At 41.1% G+C, this 14,253-nt stretch overlaps 1 protein-coding gene across 9 annotated transcripts in view; it reads left to right on the top strand.

The window, feature by feature from the left end:
• The first annotated feature begins 253 nt into the window (after positions 1–253).
• The window catches only part of STK38L (serine/threonine kinase 38 like), an 80,701-nt gene continuing 66,701 nt past the window's right edge, over positions 254–14,253 (top strand). For 2 of the 9 annotated variants that reach the window (XM_063786861.1, XM_063786863.1), the window contains exon 1: positions 328–462. The gene's annotated coding sequence lies outside the window, so the exon portion shown is untranslated. Of the gene's footprint in view, positions 463–14,253 lie in introns of all 9 variants that reach the window. The other 7 variants (XM_001143341.6, XM_063786862.1, XM_054664414.2 and 4 more) reach the window with 7 other exon arrangements.

Here is a 14,253-nt window from a genome sequence, read left to right as displayed (position 1 = left end):
GCACTGTTTGAAAAATTCGGATGACATTTAGAATGTGACTAATGTCGCAACACATTAGGCCACTCTCAAGAGAGGCCTGAACAGGTTTGGGGTAAAAACGGCAGTGAGGTGAGGCTGGTGAGAGGGGAAGTGGCGACAGTTCAGTCAACTCCCTCAAAACCAGTCTGGCCTTCACCAGGCGGAGATGGGTGGGGCCGGGAAGAGCGGCGTTGACGACAGAAGGCTACTTCCGGCTGTGGTGCGTATGACGTCAGGGCGAGTCGGACCGACCCAGCCACCGAGAAGCCGAGGAGGCAAGGCTCGCGAGAGTTCAGGGAGGCCGCCCTGAGATTCCGGCGAGGCCGCGGGTCCCACCTCCCGGGGGCGGGGCGAGGGCGGAGCGGGGAGAACGGAGCTGACGGGCGCCCGGCCGGCTGCGGTCCGTGCGGAGGCTGAGCCGGCCGCGGGCGCGACCGGAGGCAGGTGAGTTCGCGGATGCAGCGCTCGGCTGGGGGCCCGAGCTCGCCGCGCCAGCCCCAACTCTGCGAGCAGGAGCAGGAGGAGATTTTAGGTGTCTTTGGGTGTCCAGGGAAAGCCGGGCTAATTCTGGGGCTGGAAATGTCTCCGGGGAACCTGCGGCGACGGCCTTGGCCCTCTTATTCCCCGGGGTGATACTGGCCCCATGTGTCCAGAGAGGGAGCCTCGCACCCGGGGAGGAATCTTTGTCCTCTGCTCCTTTCTCCTTCCACTCCCCGGCCCCCGAGCACTCCGCTCCGGGTCCCCGCCTGGGCTTCACAAACAATAACAAATGTCGCGGATCCTCTCCGGGTAGCCCCAGCGCTCCTGTCCCGTGCCCTCCAGCCGATGTCACCCAGAGCCAGGATCCGAAGCATGGCTCTTCAATTGTGGGGGCTGTTTGTGTACCGTTCCTAAAAACTGATGCGTCAGATTGCCAAACATTTCTCAAGACAGACTCAGGAAAGCCTCCCAGCTCCTAGAAGCCACGGAGTGCTCAAAACCAGTCTTAGAATCTGTCTTTACCATTGCACGCGTAGCCCCTTCCTTTCAAAATCATTTCTCCCACTCCTTTTTTCACCTTTAGTATCGAGGTCGAACGAGTGGTTATTGGGTGTGGGAGTAGAAAAGAGTGTAACCGATTGAGTAGGGCACGTTTCACCTTTAAAAAGTTGCCAGGTTGACAGCAAAAGAACAAACTTTATTTTCAAAACCAGTGGCCTCCCCTTTTACTGGTGCTGCTTTTGTTTTGTGGAATAGCTTTTCGGGTTCTAAGTTTGGAGGAATGATATAAAAAGAAGTGGGAGGTGGGGGGAGGGCTAGTGGCTCTGGAAGTAGTGGCTTGTCCAAAAGTAGGATGCTGTTGTTTCTCACTTGATAAAATGCAGAACCAACGCTTTTGCCCATTTCACATAACTTGTGATAAGTTTTGAGAGAAGCCACTTAATCGGAAATGGCCTATTAGCTTATTTTACTGCTCAAATCTGAAAAAACAGCTTTAAGTGATTTAAGTTCTGCCTCTTGATTGTAAGATGGGGATTGATGAGTGAGACCTTGTCTTTTTTGGCGCTGGGGCTTACGTTTGACCGGTCTCTCTACTTTAAGGCAGGGCCTATTGTACTTAAGCCCATTTTTGCTTCCTCAGTACAGATTCTTGAAAGTTCTTTGTCTCAATCATATATGTATATAAGGTACTGTAAACCTCTTTGAATTTGATTGGCCTTTCTCTCTGTGCCTCAGGATATGTAAAACAATTAAGTTTATTATACTCTCTCCCCAGTGGCTGAGAGGTACTGTATGTGAATTAGCCACCCTTGTGACTATTTGAGGAGAGAGAAGTTAGTCTAAAATATTATGTTAAATTATGATATTACATAATTTTATTGCATAAGTTCATCAAACTACTTCCATCTGAAAAATCCTGATCTCAAAATAGGTAGGTACAATGAATTAAAAAATGTTTTGGTTTGACCTCACTTAGCTTTGTTTTCTCCTTGTTAAGATGGCTGATAATGTTTCCCATTTGGTTGTGATGTGTTTAGAATGAGAAGCAAAGTTGGGTGTAGTTTTTGTACTCTTTTGAAAGGCCTTGCCACTAGGAATGAAAAAATTAGACTTAGAAAACCCACATTAAATAGAAGCAGTTTTTCTCTAGCCATTTGCTCTTGAGTTTGTTTTAAAATAAGTCAAAGAATGGAGACTGAGATGATTTGTGCCAACAAATAGATGTCCTTGTCAGTTTTTATGCTGAAAACTTGATTTCTAAAGGTAGGACACTGTAAGAACAAAGGAGAAATTGGACTTCCTAAAAAATGATAACAAAGCAATGGACTCAGTTCAGCTGTTTGCTTTCAGAAAAGTTCTGTTCTCTTAAAGTAAGGAGAGCATCATTGTGTTAGTGAAATTGGATAACGCACCTTAGAAAGTGCCTCCCCAGTGATCCAGGATAAGTTGGAGGCTCTTTTGTGTGTGTGTGGCACTTTTTGTTAAGAGGGAGAAAGGGCACAAATCAGAGCCAGAAAGATTTGCATCTCGATGTATTGTTAAAATGCTTTTATTTTATGTAAATAGTGTAGGGTGGATCAAGCAAGCATATTGTTGTCTAGCATCCTTAGGATTACATTAAAATCAGCAGATTGGCAAGTTATGATTAGGTTAGACTTGACATATGCAGAAATTATGCTTCTGTATTTTTATATTAAAAGCACTATGGTCTTTTTGAATGAAATAATGAAAGCAAGCTTTTAAGACGTAACTTTTTTAAAAAATTAAAAATCTGTCTTTGGTTAGTAGTTTATAAACATGAAGCATATCCTCCTCTTCTTCCCCCGCAAATTTTTGTTTAAGTCTTAAGAAAGTCTTTAGCAAGGTATGACCAGTACTTAAGTGCACTGGTTGCATAAGCCTTCTGTCTCCAGGTAAAAGTTCGCTAATTGACAGGGTATTATTGTTCAGAATCTTTAGAGGGAGAGAAATAAAAGGCAACAGTGAACAGTGTTTGCTGCTCTGTACACTCGGACGAAGTGTGGTTGCTACTCTGTACACTCGGACGAACTGTGGTTGCTGTCTTCAAGGAGATGTGATCCAGTGGGAGAGAAATATACCTACCCAAATAAATACCATAGAAAATGTGTTTTATGAGGAAGCCAAGGAGGGAGGGATTAAGTGCTGCTAGACCAATTAAGGAAGACTGAAATAGGAAAAGGCGTTTCTGTGGATGATTTAAGTGATCTAGTCATATGATAATGATGATAAGTAAATACTTTATATAATGCTGCTTCCTGCTAAATCCTTTACATATATTACTTACTTGCCTGGCTTTAATCCTCACAACAACTGTATGGAGTAGGTATTTTTATTATTCCCGTTTTGCAGATGAAGTAACTGTGGTACTAAGGTTAGATAGCTACTGAGTGGTAGGACCAGGATTCTGACCCAGGCATTCTGGCTTGTACCCATATGGCATGCTTAACTGCAATCCGTATTTTCTCCTGTTCATGATGGTCTTCCTCAGATCTGTTGTTTCAAAAACTTGACTTGGGAAATACATTCTTCTGACATCTAAATTTTGGGGTCAGTTTTCTAGAAAGAGTTCCAAAATAACACCCAAGTAAATGAGTTATTTTTGACATGTTAGTTATTTTAATCCATTTTTGGAAGTTATTCTTGGTGCAGATTAAATATAACTATTGAGTGGGACTTTTTAATAATTTTGACTTATTACCTATAAGTACTCATAAGAACTTAGAAGTGAGAAGTTATTCCATATTAACTCTTTTGCTTAATGGAATGTTTGAGTCTTTGTATATTTTGTCCTGTAATTTATTTTTTTTAAAGAAAGAACCTCACTGTCTTGCCCAGCCTGGACTCGAACTTCTGGGCTCAGATGATCTTCTTGCCTCCTAAGTTGCAGGAACTATAGGCCTGAGCCACTGTGTTTGGCTTTGTTCTGTAATTTTTTTTTTTTGACAGAGTTTAAGTCTGTCTTTTAGGCTGGAGTGCAGTAGTGCAATCATGGCTCATTGCAACCTCTGCCTCTCAGGCTCAAGCGATCCTCCCACCTCAGCCTCCTGAGTAGCTCGGACTACAGGTGTGCACAAGCACGCCCGACTGATTTTTAAATTTTTTGTAGAGACAGGGTTTCACTATGTTGCCCAGCCCGGTCTCGAACTCCTTGGCTCAAGTGATCCTCCTGCCTCGGCCTCCCAATTGTTGGGATTACAGGTGTGAGCCAATGTGCCCAGCCCTGTTCTATAATTTTTTAAACCACTTGGCATTGGATAGTTTTTGGGTTGAATTATGAAGTTGAAATTTAGTTAATGATTGAATGTTGGTCTCAGCCCTTTTAGTGCATTTTCATGAATAGCTATGCTTATAATGGCAGAAACAGGGTGAATAGAGTGTTGTACATGTAAAAATGAGAGAAGTTCCATCACTGATACTTTATGTTGGGGCAACTTTGACAGTTCTTTGGGTTTGTGAAATAAAGGGTGCTATAGAAGTGCACAGTGTCTTGTATAGGCCTACTCAGTACTGTAAATGTCCACCTGATTTTATTTATGAAGTTTCAGGAATAGTCCACATTTGTTATTGTTTAAGAATTGGAATCACAAATTCAATTGGATTTAAAGGTTAGAAAAAAAGTATACCTAGGCAGGGAATACAGCAGGTGAGCGGTGGGAGAGGTATTGCCTGCCTTTTCCTAACTGTCCAGCAGGATCCAGACTCTTCAGCTTCTTTGTCAGTGCCTGCAGTTGACCGTACTCATAGTTTAAGTACAGCTCCAGAGTCATAGTCTCTGTGAACGAATATAAGTATTCTCCACTTGACTCAATGGGGTAGGTTCTAGAAGACACCTATACTAGGACAGTTGATGGTTGATGAGCTTAAAACCTAATGGGAAGAGTAGCAGAACTAAAGCCAGGATTTAAAGCACATGTGTTTATATTATTGAAATAAGACAGAGATGGCAAAACAAATTTTAAAAAGTTTTTTTTTTAAACATACCTTAAATTAATAGTGATGGTATATCATTTCCATTTACCATGCCCTGGTTGGCAGATCTTTAGCCCATCATTTCATGGAGATACTTAGATGTGGACTTCGCTTTGTTATAAAAAGTTTCCAAGTTCTTCTAAGTACAGGTGGTTTGGGAAGATTGTCTTAGTAAAAAGGTGTGTGAGTAGGTCTATCAAAAGAAAACCAGAGTCATACTGTTACCTCCTTGCTGATTCAAGTTTTGGGGGCATCTTTTCCCACCAGGAATAGCTTATCTGCATTGAACGTCTGCTGAGGCAGGTAGCCTGCCTCTTAGATGAGCTCTGCACAGATCTTAGGGAAGACCTTAACAGTTACAGGTCATGTGGTGACCTGATCATTCACAGTCATATTGTATAAATTCCAAACAGGCCTGGAGCCTTGGCAATTGTCTGTGGTATGTGATAACACTTCTACTATGCTTAGCTTTTATTTATTTATTTATTTATTTTTGAGACAGAGTTTCACTCTTGTTGCCAAGGCTGGAGTGCAATGCATGATTTTGGTTCACTGCAACCCCCGCCTCCTGGGTTCAAGCGATTCTCTTGCCTCAGCCTCCCAAATATCTGGGATTACAGGCACGCACCACCATGCCTGGCTAAGTTTTGTATTTTTAGTAGAGATGGGGTTTCACCATGTTGGTCAGGCTGGTCTCGAACTCCCGACCTCAGGTGATCCGCCCGCCTCGGCCTCCCAAAGTGCTGGGATTACAGGCGTAAGCCACTGCACCTGGCCTATGCTTAGCTTTTAAATTCTTAACAAGCTCTTTACCTTCCCCTTAATTAACACCAGATCAGTTGGTAACCCAAATTGTTGATTCTCTGGCCATTTATACAGAAGGCTTCCTGTTTTCCTTGCCTTTTGCTGATTCTCGTTGATTCCACAGGTATAGAATTTCTACATGTTATAATAGATAAATCTCTGATCCCGTATGCACAGATAGCATCCATTGTTTTCTTACCTCTTTGAGTTATTTACTATCTCTCCAGCTGATTCAGGAGATTTTATTCCTCATTTTCCTGATTCCTGGGACACTTTTACTGCTTTTGCAGTTCCTGAATAGGGTGGAGTTAATAATGTTTAACACCTCAAATCAGCTACAGATACACCCAGAATAAAGAACAAGATGGCAGAAACTAACATGAGGGCATGATAGCTAATACCAGCTATTTTTGGCATTCGGGGTTGCTGTACCTTTGCTATGGAGTCTAGCTTTCATTCTGTCTGTGAAAGTTTAGAAAATTGAGTTTGGGACAGAGAAGCTTCTGCACACATTAATGCGCGCTTTTCAGGGGGCCAAGTTCTCCCATTGCTATTCTGCTTTTATGAATACGGTTATTGCTATTCTGCTGTTATGAATACGGTTATTGCTATTCTGCTTTTATGATATGGAGATTTTGACTGCATTTCTCTTGATTCCTCACCAATTCAAGAGACACAGTAAGTAATCTGAACATTTAATATGAAGCATACTTTGTGTAATTTATGTTTCTCAAACTTTGTCTCCCAGTGGTAATATATAGATTTAGCTCCCCGAACATCATCTTCCCCTCTTAAATGTTCTTGATTCCTTTTTTTTTCTGAATGTCACCCATTAGGGCACAGGTCTGATAATTTTATCAATGCCAGTAACCACTTATCCCTTACTATGCACCAGACATAGTGCTAAGTACTTTATATATATTATCTCATTTAATCCTTATAGCAATCTTGTGAGTTATTATCTCTGCCTACAAATGAGGAAATTGGAGCTTAGAGAGGTGAAGTGACTTGCCCAGGGACACACAGGTAGATAGTAAGTGGTAGAGTTAGAAATTGCTCCTTCAGGCCGGGCGCGGTGACTCACGCCTATAATCCCAGCACTTTGGGAGGCCGAGGTGGGCAGATCACGAGGTCAGGAGATTGAGACCATCCTGGCTAACATGGCCAAACCTCGTCTCTACTAAAAATAAAAAAAATAGCCAGGCGTGGTGGCGGGCACCTGTAGTCCCAGCTGCTCAGGAGGCTGAGGCAGGAGAATGGCGTCAACCCAGGAGGTGGAGCTTGCAGTGAGCTGAGACCACTTCACTGTAGCCCAGCCTGGGTGACAGTGAGACTCTGTCTCAAAAAAAAAAAAAAAAAGAAATTGCTTCTTCAGATCAGGTTTGGTCTCTCTTACATTGCATTATTTTACTACAAAAACTTCTCCTTTTCTCTTTAATTTACCTCCCTCTTCTAGTCCCACCCCAAGTTTTCTTTCTTCTCTTTTTTCCCCTCCTTTTCTGGTAATTTCCCCTTTAGGAGTTATTTACAGTTTTGCATGTCAGACATAAATTCTCTTGGGAAAAGTATGCAGAAATAATTCAATTGTATTCTGATTTCTTATAGACAGGGATTTACTCTTAGCACTTATTTTAAGAATAATACCAGGAGCCCTTATATTTGTATTACACTTTATAGTTTTATGAAGCATTTTTACACATTTCCTTACTTAATCCTCATAGCAGTCATGTGGTCTAGGCAGTGAGGGTTATGGCTATTACACCTATTTTCAGGTAAAGAGAGGAACTCAGATTAAAGTGACTTGTCTGAGATCTCAAAATAAGAGACAGAGCCTGAATTTAAACTTAGGTCTTTCGACTCTAATATAAACACTTTATTTAACACACTGGTCTTCCTTGTAGAGTAAAAGCTGCTACAAGCAAATCGTTCACTAAGGCCTCTACAAAATTAGTTGATGAGACAAGGTTTTTGCCCTTAGCAATTACAGTGCTGAAATAAATGATATAATCAAATGTTCTGACTTCATTTAAGCCAATTAGGAGTGGGTAAATATCATTATAGCATGGCATTTTCTAAAGTTTTAAGCCTTGAGCTTTGTTTTGTTTTGTGAGAATTGAGAACCTGGAATTTTAGTTCTGCATTTTAAATCATGAAATGTTAAAGTCCTTAATTCTTAAGTTATTGTCTATCTCATTGTGCACTCAATTGCTTACATTCTAACTAAAACAATTATGATAAAGGAATAGGGTGAAGGGAGGACAGACATAAACAGTGAAATTAAGGAATTGGGAATCCTAACAAGGGCTTGCTGAGGTATCTTACAGTAGCACTTTTTTTTTTGAGACAGAGTCTCGCTGTGTCACCCAGGCTGGAGTGCAGTGGCGCGATCTCAGCTCACTGCAAGCTCTGCCTCCTGGGTTCACGCCATTCTCCTGCCTCAGCCTCCCGAGTAGCTGGGACTACAGGTGCCTGCCACCACACCCGGCTAATTTTTTGTATTTTTAGTAGAGATGGGGTTTCACCGTGTTAGCCAGGATGGTTTTGATCTCCTGACCTCGTGATCCGCCTGCCTCGGCCTCCCAAAGTGCTGGGATTACAGGCATGAGCCACTATGCACGGCCTACAAAAGCACTTTTGTAGAAAATTGAATATGATCCTTAAAAGAATGGATAAGCTGCAAGTAGTATTCACTTCTGGAAAGTGATAATGTTTGAGAGCTCAGACAGCTTATTCAATGATCCATTTTTGACATACTATCTTGTACTAGTGTCTGTTTTATTAAATTAATTTTTACTAGCAGTGTTCATTTTTACTTAGTTAAGTGTCTACCCACTGACCTGCTCCCATTGTGGAAATACCACACCGTGTTTGCCCCTTATGACTTTTCTGTATTTGGCAGCAGAGGCTGGTTGCTCAGTTTATTGTAGTACTAGGGAGTTGCCCTTTGTTGTGTTTTTTACAACAGCGATCCATTTCATTTGGACATTTTCAGATCTGGTTGAGGATGTTCTCCATATGTCGACTCTTATCTAGACAAACAGAATAGACTTTTTCTATTTTTGTGGCTAGAGTGGAAAATTTTAGTACTGAATTGCATGTATATGACCCATTGATATTCTTGATACTGGCAAATCCTAAAGGAATCACAGACTCATAATATTTTAGTGAGGTTAATCATCATAATTCATTATTTATCAGCTATTTGCAGGGCACTGTGTTAGGTACCATGGCAAAATAGAGACAAATAGATGTTTGGCCCTCCATTTAGAAAAGTTCAGTCCAGTAAGAGGTATAATGTATGGGTACAAATGACTGTAATTCAAACAGAAAGTGATAACGGAGTAACAGGGTACTGTGGGAGCAGAGGAAAGAGAGATTGCTTCTGGCTATAGAGATTAGGAAAGCTTCCTATATGAAGTGAAATATGAATTGAGCATTTCAGAGTGAAGGACATGCCACGCAGAGGGATTAGCATAAATTGGGTGTATCTGTACAGCACCTGGTAAGTTCTGTTAATTATCTACTTCTCTTTCTGCTCTGTTGGATTTGAACCCTTTGAACTTAGAGAATTGATGTTTTCCAGCTTTTCATTCTCTACTTCACCACCTGTTCAACTTGGTACATTAGTTACTTAGAGTTGTAAGTGGCAGTAGTGTATATGGAGTGAATTCAAGGAAAGAGAGTCCAGAAATGGGAAGACCAGTGAAGAGACAGATAATCTAGGTGATAATAATGAAGTTCTAAACTAGGTGAGATTGGGAAGGAGAGACTTGCATGGATGGGTCTCTCCTTTCTAGTGAAAGAACCTAGGCAGTTCTTTCACTGTGAATTGTACATAAAGTACACACCGTGTGCCAGGAGATATGGAAAGGGAAAGACACGGTGCTCCCTCAGAAGCTGGGCAGGTGACTGGAGAGCTACATTCACAGGGGTAGAAATAGCTGCAATCAGGCATAACAGCTGTCATGAAAGAGCAGTGAGAGGCACACCTAAGGGAGAGGGGCACCTACTTGGGATAGTGAGAGAAGCTTTCCAAGGATGTGTGAGTGTTTGAGCTTAGACTTGAAGGGTGAGGAGGAGTGTTTCAGGCCAAGAAGCCTCAGGCGGGTATTATCACATAGTGATGTAAGACACGAAGCATATTAGGGGGCCACAGGAACCGGAATTGTTGCCGTGATGCTGGACAGGAGCAATGAATTTTATTTGCTGTCTATTTATGTTTATCCAGCTTTAGCACTCTGAGCTTTTGTAAGAAAGTGTTTCTGTTGCCTCCAGTAGCCTATTGGAAGCACCTCTTCTGTACTTCTCACTCCCAACCTGGAGTGCAGTGCTGGTGATAAATTGTCTCTTGCTTCCATTTTGTGAAATTAAACAGAAAAAGTAAAGATACCATCAGCCAGAGAGATAAAGAGAAAAGTAAATCCACTAAAATCCTTTTCTTTGATGAAGCCTAGAACCACCGAGGTTGTTGTATAAAGAGAATGCTGCATCAAAGCACAGCTTCAAGAGCACCTGACTTGAGGGAGGGGATTGTGGTAGGAACATGATTATTTACCTTTCCCATAGGGTTTTATGGAACTCTTAAACATTTCCCAAGACTGTAATACCTAATAATTAAGTCCTTTTATTCTAGTTCTAGCCTTGATTCTTTTCTCTTCTCTACTCTAAGCCTTATTATTTTTTAAAAATAACACAGTTTAATAACTAACATGACCCTAAACTTCAGATGGTGTCAAACATCATCTCTGGTCCTCCTCTATCCTTGTTTGGTCATTCAGAGACCTGTATGTGCAAATCGTTATTATAAACTTTGTATGTATAATTTACATTAGATTGCTAGAGCTAAAAAGCACTACAGATTTATTTTTTACATAGATTTACTTTCTACAGTGGTTATTTTTTTTTCTGTCCTTTGGATTGGACCACTGAAACAGAATATAAAGTTGTTTTCTAAGGACAACCAAAAACTTAATGGTAGTCTCTAATTCAAATTATATCCATTGTATTTCTAGGCCAGCGGTTGGCAGCTGTTTTGGCTTTAGTGCCATTACTGGTAATACTAAAAGATTATGGTCACTGTCAGGAGGAAAGTGAAAGGAACAGAAGGAGGAAAAGCGGGCTTGCAGGGTGGTAGGGGAGGCATAGAGAGGGGGCAGGAGAAAAAGTACATATGGTTAAAAGAGATTAAGTACCTCCACACCTGTTCCAGGTACCACTTGGTAGGACCAGTGCCATATTTAAGGATTAAGTTGAACTCCCAGCAGTCCTGTCTGAAAATACGCTGGTTGTATTTTTATGCCAAAAATGGCAGTTTCTTTTAATCAAACATTTCTGGATTTAATTTTTAAAATTGTATATGGACCAATGTCTCTTTATTTTTAGAATTGAGCAGAAAAGGAGACAGAAATCAACATACTTTAAATATCAATGAAAATTATAAGCACATTTCTGAAATGTAGTTAAAGCTTTAAGATCTAAATCCATAGATTAGCCCCATTGTATAGCCCAATTCAGGCACAAGGTGGCAGAAAGTAAAGGGATGAATAGCTGGGAACATGTGTTTGAATTTTCACCATAGTAAAACTGCATTTTCATACTAACCAAGAGTGTAACTGGACCCACAGAAGGAAAAATAGGGCTAAGAAATTAGAGCCTGTGCTTTCCTGTACAAGTAAACCAAGTACTCTCTCCCTTTCAGAAAACATTATCAAACAACAAAAAATTTATTTTTTAGAACTTACACAAAATATTGGACTGACAAAGCCAAAAACAAAAATACTTAAGATTTTAGCTTTTCTGTAATAGTGGTGAAAAGTTATTTCTCAGATTGTAAGAAATACTGTGTTGAATTGAAGTTTTTGATTGATTTTCAGAGGTCATCTAGTCCAACTCTGTTGTGAATTCCCTGTACATCATCTCCAACAAGTGGATGTTTAGTCTTTGCCTAAATATTTAAGTTCCTTGCCTAAAGACAAGGAACTTAACAGATCATAAGATAGTTAACTTTCATTCCCTTAAATGGTTAATGTGCTATTTTGTCCCCAATCCTCTTCTCACTCCCTGCACTGTGAGTGTGGGTGATCTCATATGCTGTGATATCTTCAATAACTTCTCTGCAATGATGACTTCCAAACCGGTATATCTTGCTCAGGTCCCCGTCCTGATCTTAAGACCCCATTGTCCATCTGTCTTCTAGATATCACCACCGTTGGTGTGTTCCATGGATAACTTGGATTCTGCTCACCCAGAGCTGACTTTATCTTCTCCCTTCACAGAGCCATTCTTGTGCTCCTTAGCTTTCCCAGTACATGGCGTTGTTCTCTATTTGGTTCTTAAGCTGTAAACCTGGAAATCACCCTTGACTCGTCCTCCTTGTTTATGACTGACATCTAGTCATTTCTTAGGTCTTCCTTAACTATGTCTTGAACTCTGCCTTTGCTCTTCCTCCTGCCAGAATATTCATTCAGGTGCCCAGTGATTGAACTAGCCATCTTTCCCTGCTACCAGTCTTGCCTTCTTTCAGTCTGTCTTCCATGTGGCTGCCACAATGACTGTCCTAAACTTGAATCTCATTATGTAACTTTCATCCTTAAAATTTCTAGTGACTCCCCATGGCCTCTTCCAGGCTCCTTAGTGTGACACATGAGTTCCTTTTTAGTTTTCCAGCCTTGTCTTCCATCACTCCCCTACTCACCTCTCCAACCGCACTGAACCACTAGCTTTCTTGTACCTTCGGTCTCACACACTACTTTCTGGAATGCCCTTTCCTATACTTCTTGGGTAATTCCTGTGCTTTCTTTGGTATTCTGCTTAGGCATCTCTTTCAGGGAGGCCTGCCTTGACCTCTTACCTCCGGCAGGGTTAGGTACCTCTCCTAGGCTTTCTGACAGTGTCTAGTATGTATTTCTTTTATGTTTTTTAAATATCCAAACTACAGTAAGAGGTAATAATGTTGGGCATTGACTCTATGTCAAAACTTAATGAGCATTTGCTATGTGCCAGGCATAGGACAGTGCTAACTGGAAAGTGTTTCCTTATATAATTTTCAACTGGTTCTCATCTCAGAATTAGAGATAATTTTATGTCACTGCAAGAGTAATATTTGAAGATGGCTATCTAACATCTCTCTTTCAGGCTAAGTATCTTCATTGAATTTGTTCAAATATGGATTTCAGACCTCTTGCCTTCCTGGTCACTCCCCTCCATGTGTTTTATTTTGTTTTCTCTCTTAAAATATGTGGTTCCGTTTTACATCAAATAGAATTGTCATAAAGGAACATAGGGCTTCTCAGATGGGTAGAAGCTGGATATGGATTGTCATATTTAAGGTATATACCTCACTTACCTAGGCCGTTAGCTATGAACATTTTTCTGAACATTTTCCAGAAGTCACCAGAATTACGGGAATTTACTTATAGTTAGCAAGTGATGGAGAGACTGACATAAAACCAAGAATGCCAGTTAGTGAATTTATTAATATAACTGTGAGTGGAACAGAAGCTTATAGTTTGGTGAGCACACTCTCATCACTATAGGAGAATCTACAGGGGAAGCCAGCCCATCTAATCAAATGGGTAATCTTAATGGGGAGTGTCACTAAGTCAGGATAACCCGATGGAGAGTCTTTATAAGGATGCAGCTGTCCAGCGCTTCTCTGGGGATATGGTCAGTGTGCTTTCACCTCAGACAGTGTTGGGGGCACATAGGCAAAGTCTTCCTTGTTAAACTCCTGCTCTGCCCCCACTACCTCAGATTAATATAACCTCCTTCTGTCAACATAGTTGACAAGGTTTCAGCTTTCTTAATTCACATTCCAATCCTGTCTTCCAGAAACTATACCCTACTCACTTTTGACCAGACTTGGGTATCCCCAGCCCTTTTCAGTCACACATTTTCTTGGAATTACTTACAGTGATGGCTAAATTCCATCACTCTATTTGATTCAGGCTGGTGTTACTCCCAGAGGATGACTTAATTTTCAAATTATGAGGACATTTATTTTGCCCTTTGTATGACTATAGGGCATCACTAAGTATTGAATAATTTCTCCAGATATGAGCCAACTAGTACAGTGTAGAGTATGGCATTCACCTTCCTTGTGCATGACTTTATTTATATGTGTGTGTCAACTCAGGCCAAGATTAAGATTGTATAAATTTTAGGGGCAGCCATTTCACACTTTAATTTATGTCAAGCTTTTTTTTTTTTTAAGTGGAGTCTTGCTGTGTTGTCCAGGCTGGAGTGCAGTGGCACAGTCTTAGCTCACTGCAACTTCTGCCTCCCAGGTTCAAGTGATTCTCCTGCCTCAGCCTCCCAAGTTGCTGGGATGACAGGCGAGTGCCACCATGCCCAGCTAATTTTTGTATTTTTAGATGGGGTTTTACCATGTTGGCTAGGCTGGTCTCGAATTCCTGACCTCAAGTGATCCACCCACCTCTGCCTCCCAAAGTGTTAGGATTA

The sequence above is a fragment of the Pan troglodytes genome, chromosome 10 (assembly GCF_028858775.2).
Source record: "Pan troglodytes isolate AG18354 chromosome 10, NHGRI_mPanTro3-v2.0_pri, whole genome shotgun sequence".
NCBI lineage: Eukaryota > Metazoa > Chordata > Mammalia > Primates > Hominidae > Pan > Pan troglodytes.
This window is presented reverse-complemented; position numbering and strand designations above follow the sequence as displayed.